Below are 16,274 nucleotides of genomic sequence, written 5' to 3'. Positions count from 1 at the left end.
TGTTTTTCTGTTCATTTTTCTGTGCCCCTGTTGGAAAGGGGATTTTAAAGGTTTTACTTTGGACAAAGAATAATTGCTGAGCTAATTGCATTATGTGTCATTTAGACAAGGGACATTCTGAAGATGAATTGTTCCGTTGTAAGGTTTTAAAAGCGAAATAAAATAGCTCTAAAACAACAGAAACAACAGAAAGCATAAAGGATGACTCACGTTAGACCGGGCCGGAGTTTCCGGCGCTTACTTTTCTATGACAGATGACAGGTGATCTCGTGATGGTTTCCATAGAAGCTCCGGAAGCTCCGGCCCGGACATGGCCCGGTCTAACGTGAGTCATTCTTTAGTCGTCAGTGAGTTAATACCTAGCCGGAAGCTTTGAATATTACCTACCCAACTATAGGTACTATACCATTTCACACAATTACAAACAGAGCGCTGTATAGTCGAAATTATAATATATGTAAACATTCTTTACCAGGAAAAGATATTCAATTTCAGCTGAATCTTATGTATATATTTACCATTGCACGTCTTTATATTTCACCTCTTATATCTTATAAAAAAAGCAGTGGTGGCCGAGTGGATATGACGTCCGACTTTCAATCCGGAGGTCGTGGGTTCAAATCCTGGCTCGTACCAATGAGTTTTTCGGAGTTTATGTACGAAATATCATTTGATATTTACCACTAGCTTTTCGGTGAAGGAAAACATCGTGAGGAAACCTGCATACATCTGCGAAGAAATTCAAAGGTGTATGTGAAGTCCCCAATTCGCATTGGGCTAGCGTGGGGACTATAGCCCAAGCCCTCTCGCGCATGAGACGAGGCCTGTGCCCAGCATTGGGACGTATATAGGCTCAAATTATTTATTTTATTTTTATTATTATCTTATATTAAATCATTAATAGATAGCATTAGCTTAAAGTTTGGCAAACTTTGGCATCCAAACTTCGGTTTAATTGCAAAAGCACTAGGGCAGAAAGTTCATGAATGCAGTTCTGAATATTTATCTCGGCCCCGGATGGCTATTAAACATATCTATGCTTTAAAAATGATAATATTGTCCTGAAAGTAGGCCAATGGGATTCAATGCGACATATCTAACGCTCTACAGTATATAAATGGGGCATTATCTATGAAAAGGGACCTTATTGTCGATGGCGCTTACGCCGTACAGCGTCGCGTGGCATTGTATTTATTAATATGGGAGCATCGTTAATAATGACGCAAGCGCCATCGACAATAAGGTCCCTTTTCATAGATAACGTCACAAATTGCGACAGTAAATGACTAACTGCGAGACTCTAAACAGGGGCCCATTTCTCGAACGATATTAGTCTAATATTATTAGTGTGTTGTCATGGTAACCCATACGACTTGACAGTTCGTCGACTAATAATACATATTAGTCTAATACCGTTCGAGAAATAGGCCCCAGGGGCCCTTTTCCCGAACGGTATTAGTCTTATATTATTAGTGTGTTGCCATGGTAACGCATACGAATTACGAATTGACAGTTCGTGACCGAATAATATTAGTCTAATACCGTTCGAGAAATGGGCCCCAGAGTGTCTACCGCGAAACACGTTCGACGTGTTGCCTCTCTGTCGCACTTGTAAATTCGTACGTAAGTGTGATAGGGAGGCAACACGTCGAGCGTGGTTCGCGGTAGGCTCTCAGGACGGTTTGATGGGCGATCAGGAAGCGTGCGTCTTTCAACCCGGAGTGTTTGGAATGTATTGGAACTGAACTTTCTAACTTCTAACCCCCTTATACACAAAACTTAGCAACCTCTTACAAACCGCTGTTAAATGTTGTCTCTTTCTAACAAACAGAAATTTCAAAATGAAAGGGGAAACGACCTGCCGCAAACCACGGCCGACGTGTTGCCTCACTGTCACACTTACGTACGAATTTACAAGTGCGACAGAGAGGCAACACGTCGAACGTGGTTCGCGGTATAGTTGCAATAACGTGGTGCAGTAGAACGGAACTTAAACAACCGTGATACCTAGCTTTCCATTACCACTCCTTTCTGACCTTTCATCTCAAAAACCACTATATGTCGACCTCTACACTCGTAACATCTACATGTATTAACAGACCGCACTTTTTCTGTTTTCTGAGGGTTGTATCGAATGACAACGATGCCCGGAAATAGATTCCATGCGCTACCGTTTCTATTTCCTAGCGTTCTAAGTTTGAAATTGTGACTTTATCTATGAAAAGGGACCTTATTGTCGATGGCGCTTACGCCATTATTAACGATGCTCCGATATAAATACAAGGCCACGGGACGCTGTGCGACGTAAGCGCCATCGACAATAAGGTCCCTTTTCATAGATAATGCCCCAATTTTCAATAGTTCCCCATATGAGGGGCTTTTATTTGGGAATGTCTGGACATATTGAAAGTGAGGCACCACTGTATTGGTAAAGTGCCTTTCTGTGGGTTCAGTTCAAGCTCCGGTTTCTACTAATGAGTTTTTCGGGACTTTATTTCGTCCTTTTTTTGCTAGAAGTACGAATGATAAATTCATGCTTAGAATAAATAAATAAATTTCCTCCCGCGGACGCTCACCTTTTGAATGAGCTGTCGAGGTTTACTTGAGGGACAACAGTATGGGGTTTTTAAAAACTGTAAAGTTTTTTAAAGGGTCTCCAACGCGCATATAACACACCTGGAATTTCATGCGTCCATACGCTACGGTGACCGCTTACCATAAAGGATATCTCACACCACAGTATAATAAAGAGTACTAGCGTACAGTATGGACGCTCCCTGCCTCCCGTTGAAAGTGCCGCCCATCCGCTCTCAGTTACCTCACAGTTACCCTACAATGTCTTATCTCACTCACACAAGCATGGTACGCGTTCACCTACACGAGCTTAGGCTGTGTGCGTAGGAACGCGTTTGTTTCATACATTTGATCGCCAGTGTCCGAGGTGTGCTCACACTAACCCGGGCGAGGCGTCCGACACGTCAATTTCTATGGTGGCTGATCTGTGATCACGTGGTGCTTTCCATAAAAAGTCCGTCCCGGTCCCGGCCCGGTCTAGCGTCAGTCATTCTTAAAACGGGCCTCATGTTTATATGCCACCAACGTGGTAAAAAAAATATGACGCATTTTTTTCTTTATATCTATAAATTATCTCAAAATATTCATCGCTTGAAAAAGTTCAAATGTGTATTTGAACTTCATAATCACTCCGCCCATTTTCCTTTACACCATTTACCTTTTTAATATTTTATTTCCTGTTTTCCTTCATAAATTAAGTACCTACATCCCTACACGGCCCATTGTTTTTAGTCAATAACTCAGCACTGCCCACTGAGTATTGTGGGAACTTCGCTCGACCCAATTTTACACAACCATCTGTTCTAAACGACTTTAGTTTCACACTTTAGACATAATGATAAGATAAGATAAGATAAAAAGATAAAAGATAGTTTATTCAAGTAGGCATAATTACAATGCGCTTATGAACGTCTAATAAAGCTAGGTAGACCGGCTCCAACCCTACACCTCTGCTCCGAGAAGATTGAAATCCCCCCTCAATTGGAGGAGGGTATCCCAATATGGGACCGGCAACAAACTCGGCGGGACACATCTTTAAAAAAAATACAATATGCTTGTAAAAACGCCTATGCATTTGTAAATAAAATATATTATATTTAAGGTTATATTCAGATGGCAACTGCAACTGTATTACTTACCTACTGTTGCGAGTTGCGACATTGCTGCGACGGATTTTATGAGGGCAGGAGTCTAAAGTGTCATTCTATAGAACTTGCTAACTATGTAAACAAACCGCCATATTAAAATTGTCTCTGAATGTCAATTTACTAGTGACTTTTGTTTACATACTTAGCAAGTTCCATATTAGAATGACACTTTAATGTAATCATGTTTCATTAACACGGCTTGTTTCAGAGGGTAATTGTTACAATTTAATCATGTTATTATACATTGTAAACCAGTAACTTTGTCGCCTTTTGTAATGGGGTTCGTTTGCGTCAAATCCGGTAGTTCTGATTTTTTGCAGACTTGTTTATATAATGAATAATCCAAGTTTGTGACCTCGAGCGCCGAACGCAACTTTGTCAAAAATCGGAAAAACCGCGAAACAATTCGGATGTTTTTTAAATTTTGGGCGATTATAACCCTAAACGAGTAGTTTTTGATAGTACCTTCTCAAGACGTTTTTAAAGTAGACTAAATTTGCTATTTGTCTGTAGATCAATTAAGGCTCATTTAGACGGTGCGAGAACTCGCATGCGAGTTTCATTACATTGCGTCATTTGATCGGTCGGCTGAATTTATGTAACATCAATGGTCCGCAATGTTATGACTTAAATCGTATACGAGTTCGCGCGCTGTCTAAATAAGCCCTGAGTCTGTGTGGAAAGAGAAGAGTCGTGGAATGTATGGGGCCCAATACATTCCACGACTCTTCTCTTTCCACACAGACTCTATATTCTATGCAATAGCACCCTAATAGTCTGTAATCATGGCACCCATATTAGACCACGAGCTAGGCGCAAATTTCGTCAGTCATCGCCTCCCGGGTGAAAACTCGTATACTGGTTAACGGCCATATATGATGAACCCTCGTGGACGTCAGCTGCCGCTACGTTGGTGGGTTGAGGAATGGCAGCCACCGAAACATTTATTGCTTTATAGTAAAGCGGCGAAGTGTAAGGTCATTGTGAAGGTTAAGAGGGATTTACGTGGGACTTACACGCGATTTGAAAATAATTATAGTGGTTATACCGATAAGCCTATCGTATACACTTTCACCCCTTACTTATAGCCCTGAATATTCCTGAGTATTAAATTATTTATGGAAATTAGATTGGATTGCTGTTGTAGCAGATGGCAGTCACTTTCGTAAATTTCGACCAACTTTCCAACTTCCAAACTTCCGGGTCAGGTAGGTTATTATTTAGGTACTTTTTATCTTACAATAACGCACAACTGACAATATATCATTTTTCATTTCTCCACTATCTAAAGGTTGTCTGGAAGAGATCGCTCTTTAGCGATAAGGCCGCCTGTTGTTTACCTCTGTCTTCATGTATTATTTGTGTTTCCATGTACATTTATTCTGAGATTGTGCAATAAAGAGGATTTGTATTGTATTGTAACTGTCGAGAAATGTATATACATAGGTACCTACCTATATAAAGTATATATTAGTAATTTTGCACCTCCTAATTGGTAAATATGAGTTTCATTTCTCCACTACCTAAAGGTTGTCTGGAAGAGATCGCTCCTTAGCGATAAGGCCGCCTGTCATTGTTTACCTCTGCCTTCATTTTTGTGTTTCCATGTACTTTATTCTGAAGTTGTGCAATAAAGAGAATTAATTGTATTGTATTGTATTATACTTCAAAAGTTAATTACACAAATAGCAGAAACAAGTCGTAGCGCGTCATGTTTACAATGTTCGGGATCGGTGAATACTGTCAATTGCGAATCCGGTAGAATACCTACTAGGGTGTTTCACTTTTGTATGGAGAAAAAAAAGTTGTGATATTTTTCCTGACTTTGCTCACCAATCGGGTCTCCCCACTCTAAAAACTATCTATTTCAATTTTCATAATAATCGATTAACGTTTAAAGGTTGCACAAATTGAAAATGTGGAGGGAGAACCCCATACATTGCGTGAAAATTAACTATTTTTTTAAATAACAAAATATAATGAACTGATAATAAAATCTAATGAAAAAACTGAATTTTGCGTCTAAAACACGATAAAACCACTTTTCCTTTGGAAACAGGTGGAAAAACTGAAAAATCTTAATTAAGTAGAACATTTATCGATTAACCAAAATCCATGTTAACTAGGTACTAATTTTAAAATTGATTTATATGTAGAAGGTTCAGTATCAGACTACTCACCGCTTTGATGCTAGCCGCTTAAACCATTTTCTACCCTCCGATGTAGAGTCGTTGGTTATTTGAGAAAACTTTGTTGATGTTGTGCAACCTCTAAATATTCACCAAATTTTTGTTTTGGTATATAATATTGTTTAATCAGGAAGAACCAGAATTCGAGCAAAGTCAGATGAAAATCGAAAATTCGGAAAAATGAAACACCCTAATACCTACATGCCGCGCATGCTGTGCTCAGGGAAACCTTTACACCACGCGATTGCTCCTGAGATATATTCACGAGTACTAAACATATAATAATAGGTTTGTATAATATAATTAGGAACAGTGTGATAGGAAAAGTGTGGACTGAACGAAGATGTACCTAGTGAGAAAAATTGAGATAGGTATGTTGAGATGGTTTGGACAAGTGGAAAGAATGAGCGAAAGAAGGTTGACAAAGAGAGTGTATAAGGGAGAAGTAGAAGAGGGAATGGAAGGGGCAGACCTCGGCGGACTTTCTCTGATCAGATCGCGGAAATCCTGAAGAAAGGCTAGGTCAAGAGCACCCTAAACCATCGAGCGTGTATGAGGAATAATACGAAAGTAACGGAAGCGAAAGAGAGGTATGTCAGGATCGTAACAAATGAAAATCCGTGGTCTTTGCCTACCCCTCCGGGAAATAGGCGTGATTATATGTATGTATGTATGGAAACAGGTCTACCAATTATCTCAGGTAAAGAAGTTTTGCGATATTTTTTGAAGAAGCGATAGTGAAAGTTTCTGTTTCAGCTTGGACAAAAATGCTTTTCCGGATGTTCTTCTCGGCAGGTCGAATTTCTCAACCGATTCTCGTGAAATCTTGTGAGCTGGCTCGATAGTTAGATATAATTTTTCCGTCGTCTCGTTTTTTGGAAAAGTTCAAAATGGCGTAAGGACTGAGGCGCCAGTAGTAGTATGGCATAATGGAACTTAAGACTATTTGTAAGTTCTCTGTGAAACTGATTCAACGAAGTAAGTAATTTATTTTTTAACTTGTTGCGAGGTTTACAGCTCACAGTAGTACTAGTAGAAAATAGTTAGGTCTATCGCCCGCGGTATTTTCGGATCGACCGACAAACGCGTATATATCTTCCTATTTAAATGCCGGCACGCATTTGCAACCCCTCTGGAGTTTCAGGTGTCCATGGGCGGCGTTAATTGTGTACCTACCATTCGAAAAAACAAACCTCACGACATCGTACGATGTAAGCAATTAAGCGTCTAAAGAACTGGAATACGCGCATTCATCAGTCGGATAGTTTTGCGAAGCTCTCGCAATGATCAAACACAAGCGATTATAGGGGTGACCGAAGTTAGGGGAGACTCGTTATTAGTTAATAGGTTCCAAAAAACGACAATGTCACAACTTTCCTCGGCCCCTTATTTGCAATTGAATGGTGAATGGTGACCGAATCTCAAAGGAGTTCGCTTGAAAATGACAACGGAAGTCCTTTGTCAAAAGATAAAGATTGTACACGTTCATCTTCTAATTCATTTATCATCGATCAGGATGAATTTGTAAAAATATTCAGTGAACTATTTTCTTTTGAGTACAATAATGTCTATAAACGCTTTTAGTGGAATGATGGATGATGATGATGATTAATAAAAACTACCGATAAATGCGTTGCGTATGACAAGTATGTTTCTAAGCATACAAATTTCAGGGTCCAGATTTCATACATAATGCATTTACAGTCACCACGCGGGATTGCTACGCCATCTGCCATTTGGGGTTCTTGCTAAATTGGAAATTATATAGCGTAAGTATTGAACAACCAATTTAACTAGGACCCTAAATGGCGCAGCAATCGCGGAGCGTGATAGTACGCGGGCTCAGTTTGTCCCTACCTTAGCCCGTACCATGAGTCACTGACAGTATCAAAACTGACATATACGCTATCGAGAACGTAATTTACTTATCTCGTTCGCACTAATATGCGAGTACGAGCGAGATGTATAGAAAGTAAATTACGTTCTCGATGGCGTTTATGTCAGTGCCAAACTGATGGTAGCTGTACTTGATAGCAGCTTGATAGTGACATCGACCGTGATAAAGTGTCATTCAATAGAACTTGCTAACTATGTAAACAAACCGCCATACTAAAATTGTCACTGAATGTCAATTTACTAGTAACTTTTGGTTACATAGTTAGCAAGTTCTATTGAATGACACTTTAAGTGTATTTTGATTTGATGAGATGTTTTTGTTTTCTACGTTACCATTATCATTTGTGTGCGATCCAATAACATTTTTGTTAATCTTTATTTTTTTTATATCCCTCCTAAAATACGCAGTCATAAATGTAACAGTTGCGTTAAATTTCGTTTTCCTTTGCAGGTACGGGACACAAATCAATTACTTATCTAATGGGATATACGTGAGGACTAGCAAAAAGGGACATAACTACGTATTCAGGTATTTTTTTTCCTTGTTACATGCACGGTCTGTTGCAAAATTGTAACAAATAATTTTACATATGTATTGGAAATAACATAAAAATTACCAAATCTGAAATAAAAATGTAGTATACAACTTTAACCCGCTTGTTACTATCGTCCTTTATAACGCTAAATTTTTTGTTTTTTGTAGTGACTAATAATTGACAATATATCGAAAAATCGTAAAAAAATCAGGGGTAAGATTTTTAGTTTTAATAAAAAGTGGGTTAAATAACATGTCGTCCCATTTACAGTCGCCATCAGATACACCGAAGCGGCCAAGGTGCTCACAAATATCTGAACACGCCTCAAGGCGTTAGAGTGCGTGTTGAAATATTTTTGAGCACCTCCTCATATTTAGGAGTAAAACTCGCGGAAGTAAATCAAAACACTCATTAACAACCAAGCCAAAATACGCACATTTTATATGTCGTCAGTTTACATTTTTGAGCCTTATTCTAAATGCCGTAAAGTCCTTTTTAAATGATTAAGGTTTCTGTTTAATTATTAGAGAGAACAGGCCCAGTGAAGAGAGCGGTCGTTTTCTTACAAACTTATTACCGTAAATACAAACAATAGAGACAATGAAAGGATACAGACTGTCAATTTGAAAAATAATCGTTTATTTCGTTATTGTTGTATATTAATAAAACCACTAGAGTGATATTCGAAATTAGATAGCGTAAAACAAGTGCGAGTCGGACTCGCCCACCGAGGGTTCCGTACTTTTTAGTATTTGTTGTTACAGCGGCAACAGAAATACATCATCTGTGAAAATTTCAACTAATAGCTAGCACGGTTCATAAAATACAGCCTGGACAGACAGAGAGACGGACAGAGGAGTCTTAGTAATAGGGTCCCGTTTTTACCCTTTGCGTACGGAACCCTAAAATGAACAAAGATTTAAAAAATTTGGCGACTAAGACATTTCTTGGTCAAAACATATAAAAGGTGTATCATGAATATAAACATGTTACTTGAAGTGGCTTATAAAATATATGGGGCATTATCTATGAAAAGGGACCTTATTGTCGATGGCGCTTACGCCGCCAGTTCTATTCCAGCCATGGCCACCAACTTGGCCACTTTTTCTATAATAATAGGAAATATTCTAGTTCAGTTCAGAAAGATACACGAAAAAGAAAATAGTAGTTTTAATGGTGAAATATTGTATAAGAAGTATAAAGTTGCCATAAAATTAATCGCAAAAGAATCAAATGGTATTGTCTAGTTCAGTTCGCAAAATCGCAGTTTTAATGGTGAAATAATGGATAAGTAAGTATAAAGTTGCTATAGAATTAATCGCAAAAGAATCAAATGTAATTTTTATAATTTTCTAAATTTATAAAACTTGGGAGTCAGGTATATTTTTTATCACGATTTTTTTTTCTTATTGATTTTATTCATTGTGATATGCTCATATTGTATATATTTAACTCAATTTTGTTATAAAATTAACATCTGTCATGTCACTCTATGTCACTCATGTCATCCCTAGTCTCTGGTTTCCTACAACCTTATTGTTACGCTTGCTAATGGCGACATTTAATTAAGCTTGGTCCCTCGTACAGTGACATGCATTGACAATGTAGAATGTTTGTGAAAACGGGATGAAAACAAGGTTTTTTCATTAGCTAATGTGAATTTTAAATCCTCCGTCAGTTGTCTTGTGTTCACTTAATTTTATTGAATTGTTTGTTTTATTGTAACTGGGAGTGATCCGAGGAATTGTTGTTGAGTTTCCGAAACGTCCCGCTTGGCGCGCTGTTCAAAATCCCACACAAAAAATAGACAAAACGCAAACGCGAACGATCGTCACGCTATTGAATGACATATTTACACAAGAGCCCGTACCATGAGTCGCTGACAGTGTCAAAACCGACATTTATTTACGCTATCGAGAACGTAATTTACTTTCTATACATCTCGTTTGCACTAAATATGCGAGTACGAGCGAGATGTATAGAAAGTAAATTACGTTCTCGACGGCGTTTATGTCAGTGACAAACTGGTGGTAGCCGTATAGGGGTTCCAATAAATGCCTGCCGCTTCTTTCCGCCATTATTTGTATACCTATGTGACAATATTTCCATCTTTACCTTCCACTTGCATGATTGGCAGTCCTCAACTTTAGAAACTTCCTACTAAATTAATGAATAAACTGTCGCCCGCCATATTTCCGGACCGATACGACATTCGAACCTTCAATAAAAGAGCATACTTCCATCTTACACACTTGCAAAAAAGTGGCAAGGAAGCGTTAGATGATACCTGTCGCTATTACGCACGAATCAGCTAACTGATACGGGTATGATTATGAATGGTTGTCTGGCAGAGAATGCCTCAAGGCGTTAAGTCCGCTATTTGTACTCTTTTTGTGTAAATGTGTGCAATAAAGTACAAATAAATTATTCCAATATGATTTAAATATCGGTTTGATGTCAGGCGCACGTTCGAATTGGCCTGTTCGTCCCCTTTCCTCTCAATAATGCATGGTAACACCGATCGGAAACCAGCGAAAGCCCTTTAAGCTAATCCGAGTAATCAGACCCTTGCCTTTCCGTCTAACTGAAGAAATAAAATATTCACTATATAATTTATTATACTTATGTACTTTGGTAGCGAGAAAGCAAATCGATGCTAGACTTATATAGAACGGGATATGAACCGTGATTACCTTTAGTATTGTTTTCGAGCTCCCGATATTTCGACGCAGTTACATGGTTTTTCTTCACGGGTTACTGAAGATAGCGGGTGGGTGTCAAAGTTGTGTAGACCGCGCTCGGTTTACTACGGCTTACGTAGGCGGACAACGCGCGAACGCGGATTGAAAAAGGATCAAGATCCTGAATCGCTAGGATTTGTGACAGTACGATACAAGTGCGAAAAATAGGAAATTCGCAACGAGTAGCGAATTCTGAGTTTTAAGCTATGTTCGCCAGGTATGTATCTATCTACTAACCTCAAGTCATATAGAATAATATAGAATACCTAAGAATCATACGAAGGTAGATAGATCTTGAGTGCTAGTTTATTACGACTTAGGTAACGTTTCCAAATGTAACATGCCCTCGGGAAATTTGAACTAATGTCTAGACTAGTTTTAGGTACTCTACAAGTACCTACCTAATATTTCTAACATAACTAAGACGACCTAGAAAAGTGATGAACAAGTATCCTGTATTTGTCATCGAAAATTGCCAAAATAATACATTATGTCATTAAATCATTCTTGTTTTAACCCTTTCAACATCTTAAAAAAAGATTATGAATTTGCACGATACTTTTAACCACATGAAACTGTTAAATTTCTCCATGTTGACAGGCATGGCTCACTCCGCGATTTCGTCGCGTCACTACAAGTACCTACAAGTACATGCGGGCCACATCAATTTTGGTGTCTAGCCATAGTAGTTGCCGCGCACCTAACGGAACGGACGCCTGCTCGCGCTTGCGCCACCTAGCGGTCATATCTGTCGTAATAGACGCGTTTTGTTAGAGAATGAATATTTTGTACCTAGTAAGTACTACATATTATTATATTTCCTAACATTCTTTTTTCATTTTAAGTCTTTGTCTTTTTTAAATTTGGGTTTTGAATCTATTTTAATAGTCGTAAAATCACGAATAAAATTATAGGCATTTTCAGAGAATAACTAAATAATAATGTAGAAAATATTAATGTGGCGTTCCATGTCTAGATGGTTCTTAGATCCATGGGCTTAAGGCCCTTTGGGCATGGAATGTCACATATATTTGTACAATTGTACCAATTCTTATTGAAAAGCTTCCAAGCGAGTTGAAAGCCTCAAAAAAGTTCATATTGCCAGTTTTAAGATAATTCGGTACCAATCCGTGCAAATTTTACGTCCAAGCTGATTTGTTAATGGGCTATAAAAGGCTTTACAGCAATAATTGGATTTAATTGAGGTTGGTATTAGAATACCACAGAGAATACAACAAGGCAGAAACGTGCCTTTACAAACGACAGAACCACTGCGTGTATTATAGTCAGCCAATAGGCCAAAAATGTGTACCTTTACGGAAGAAACACAATTTACAATATCCATATTAATATTATAAATGCGAAAGGTGTGTCTGTCTGTCTGTTACCCCTTCACGAACCGATTTATTTGAAGATACCTTAAACTAAAAAACAAAATCATGACCTCCAGCCCTCAGTGCACTAGAAATGAAATCTGACCATCCGTTTATAATAGACACAAGACACAGTTTTCAGTTTATATAACATATCATTTTTAGGTTTCCGTACTTCAAAGGAAAAAACTGAACCCTTATAGGATCACTCGTGGCGTCTGTCTGTCCGACCATTCCCCCCCCCCCCCTCCTTTTATCAACGAAACTACTGAGTCTAAAATTTAAAACAAAATACACAAAATAGTTCTTTACCTACATAGATGTCAGAAAAACCTATTAGAAATGTGCAGTCAAGCGTGAGTCGGACTTAATTACTTTGTTTTTGATCCGAACCCTACGGGTTTTTTTAAAGACATTTCATTCACGTTCCACATAAAAAACACATTATTAAAAATTGGGCAATGTACAGAACCCTTGGAACGCGAGTCCGATTCGCACTTGGCAGGATTTTTTTGCAACAGAACTCAATCAAGACGATGTTATCTTAATCAGCATCAGTAGCGAGGTATTTATATCGTAGCTATATCGTATCGATCTGGACATTATAGCAAGAAGTAAATATTTTGAGTAAAAAATTAAATTTCCGCAATACAGGCAAATTTGGGTAATCATCCGTCCGGCTTTGCGCTTTTCCGTAGGCTGTTTGTAAATGAGGGACACATTCATATCATTATTAAATTGTAAAACGGGACTTAAGGGGATGGTATATGACGTTTTCGATTTAGACCTCACTTTGTGCAATCAATTTGTTCAATGAATGATTAATAACTGCATTAAATTATACGCAAATCTGTTCACGAAGAAGCCGTGTACCGGCTCTTCACGCCATATTTTTTTTTATTTCCTGTAATTCTCTACAAATCGACACTAAAAGTGTCCAAAAATCAAAATATGGAGTTCCGTTTGAGCAAGACGCATTACAGTTTTGTCTTTGACAGTAATTGAGTTGTTGTGGGATTTTGAAGGCTAGATAACTAAACTACCAGATTATTATCTACTAATATTTTTACTCACAAATACAACACAGAAATTCAATCCCAAATGTAAACTTTCGTATAATTTCCATACATTGACGACATCACTCAAAACTCTTCTTCGAGTCAGATGGCCGTTGGCCTTGCATCGAAGCAGACGTGTACATCGTCATAGCTCGTTTTTGACATTAATAAAGACATTTCATCATATACGCATACGAAAATGTATACCAGTAGATAAATTGTATTTCATAAAATAGGGTAAATAAATATAATCACGTCGAGCTCCAGTCAAATTTTAAATGTGAGTTGTTGTTATTTACGGGTCGTAACGGTCGAAAACAGCAGTAAATTATCCTAAAACAATACGATTACAATCGAATTTAAGTAACTTGTTCCTTCAAAACCCGCTTAAAATGAAAAAAGTTTAAAGACTCGTTTTACTGATTGGGATTGATTTTCATTATGCTGGTATCAATTTTGCGTCATTATAAAAATGTATATGACTTCTGTACGTCAATGACTTTTGATGTCAATTAATTGTAATCTTGTATTTATGTTAGAGAATATTATATGTTCATTTAAATATTACTCATCTATTAATACGAAGCGTAATTCGTTTAATACCTAAAGACTTGCAGTGTCTACACCTACTTTGTTGACGTTCGTTCCGTCTATGTATGCGATTACGTAACGTGCTGTTCTGATAATCTTCAAGAATCAAGATAATTAATAACGGCAAGACCAGCATTTAGTACCAGCGAGTTTTGCGGATTTGGAGACCGAGATGAAGCTTACAGGCCAATATCGCTGCGGCCTGGCCTGCTTATTGTTATGTGTATAAATCGAATGTTATATTAATTTACTATAAAAAACAATGTTTTATTTCAATGACATTCTGTGCGTAGAGGTATGTATGTTTCGGTGATTATAAGAATTATGTCCACACAATAATCGTGCAAAGCAGAGACTGCATTATTTCTTTACGGTATAAGCGGTAAGGAAAAACTCATTGGTATCCTGGCTCGTACCAATGAGTTTTTCGGAACTTATGTACGAAATATCATTTGATATTTACCACTAGCTTTTCGGTGAAGGAGGAAACATCGTGAGGAAACCTGCATACTCGTAGTGCATACATTTGCGAAGAAATTCAAAGCTGTGTGTGAAGTCCCCAATCCGCATTGGGCTAGCGTTGAGATTATTGTCTATACAGGGTGGTCCAAACCGTGACGTCCAAAAATCGTGGGCTATCAATGTACCCCATATGTATGTTAGCCGATTTTTCGTAGTTTTCAAGTTATGATTTTTTAAGCTTTTAACTTTTCCTATGTAGGTAATATTCTCCGACCGTCCTTAGTCTGGGACCGGTCTGAAAACCAGCGCCGGGCACCTAGGCCCGGCACACGCTGAGACTGGAACCCTTTGCCTAATACAAAGATCTTCTCACTTTTGTTTTGTATATGATAACAACTGTTTTATTTTATTATGTAAGTAATTCTAACTCTATTTTATGTTCATGTATGTGGCAATAAACAATTCTTATTCTATTCTTATTCTTATTCCTATGAAATTCCGGGGTTCCCATACAGAGTGGCTGAAAAATAACTGCATTCCGTTGCCAGGGAGGTGTTGGGATTATACTGAGCAACTTTTATTATGGGACCAACCCCGAAATCGCGAAAAAAAAATTGGCTTATTATACATTTTGGCTAGTCCATTTTCTATGGAAGGGTAATTTTTTTTCGCGGTTTCGGGGTTGGCCCCATTGTAAAAGTTGCTCAGTATAATCCCAAAACCTCCCTGGCAACGGAAATGCAGTTATTTTTTAGCCACTCTGTATGGGAACCCCGGAATTTCATATGAAAAGTTAAAAGTAAAAAAAAATCATAACTCGATAACTACGAAAAATCGGCTAACATACATGGGGTATATTCTGATAGCCCACGACGTGAGGAATCTAAAAAAAAATTTTTGGACGTCAAGGTTTGGACCACCCTGTATATAGGCTGAATTATTATTATTATTTATAGGCGGTACGGTACCGTTATTATTTATCAATACCGCTTCGTTTTGAAGGTACTATACCTGTTGAAATATAAAGTACGGTACCGGTATAAAATTGCAGCAGGTACAACAATTTTTTATAGGTGTACAGTCAGCTGCAGAGAAAAGGTACCACCCCTGCATACAATCTTCTATGCAGGGGTGACCTGCAGCTGACTGTACCTAAACCATCACTGACCGAGCGTAGGCGAAGGTCTCCGTTTCAGCTTGGGCAAAAATACTTTCGTTTGTTCGAATGTTCTCCTTTGCATATCACATTTCTCAAATATCTCGAGAAAATTTGTAAGCAGGTTCGGTAGTTGGATATAATTACTCGGTTTCTTTTTTTTTTATAAGTTCTAATAGGCAGAGATTGTCATAAAGGACTTAAGCGACAGTAGGGTCTGTGGTACTTAAGACCATTGTGATTATTCGTAGTGTCCGACCGAAGATTCGGTTTCGGTTTCGGTTTCGGCCATAAAATCATGTTTCGGCCGTAGTTTCGGTTTCGGCCAAAAAACGGCCGAATCTTTCGGCCTGGCCGAAACATACGAAATAGTACTTCGTATTATGAAACTAAACTATGTGACAAAGACCAAAAGTTGGCGAGCAAGTAGGACAACAATACTTATATATACAGAAATTTGTGTTTCGGTCGGACACTAATTATTAGGTACTTACTGATTACGCTGCGCCGCGTGGAACGTGAGGTGCGTTGGGGTAAGTACATACAAATC

At 38.2% G+C, this 16,274-nt stretch overlaps 1 long non-coding RNA gene across 1 annotated transcript; it reads left to right on the top strand.

The window, feature by feature from the left end:
* Window positions 1–550: 550 nt before the first annotated feature.
* Window positions 551–814, top strand: LOC134653234 (uncharacterized). Its single transcript, XR_010097241.1, has 2 exons — window positions 551–640; window positions 688–814. It is a non-coding gene; the product is annotated as an uncharacterized LOC134653234 (long non-coding RNA).
* Window positions 815–16,274: the final 15,460 nt, after the last annotated feature.

The sequence above is a fragment of the Cydia amplana genome, chromosome 13, assembly GCF_948474715.1.
Source record: "Cydia amplana chromosome 13, ilCydAmpl1.1, whole genome shotgun sequence".
In the NCBI taxonomy this organism is placed as follows: Eukaryota; Metazoa; Arthropoda; class Insecta; order Lepidoptera; family Tortricidae; genus Cydia; species Cydia amplana.
The sequence above is the reverse complement of the archived record's forward strand: the minus strand, read 5'-3'. Positions and strand labels throughout refer to the sequence as shown.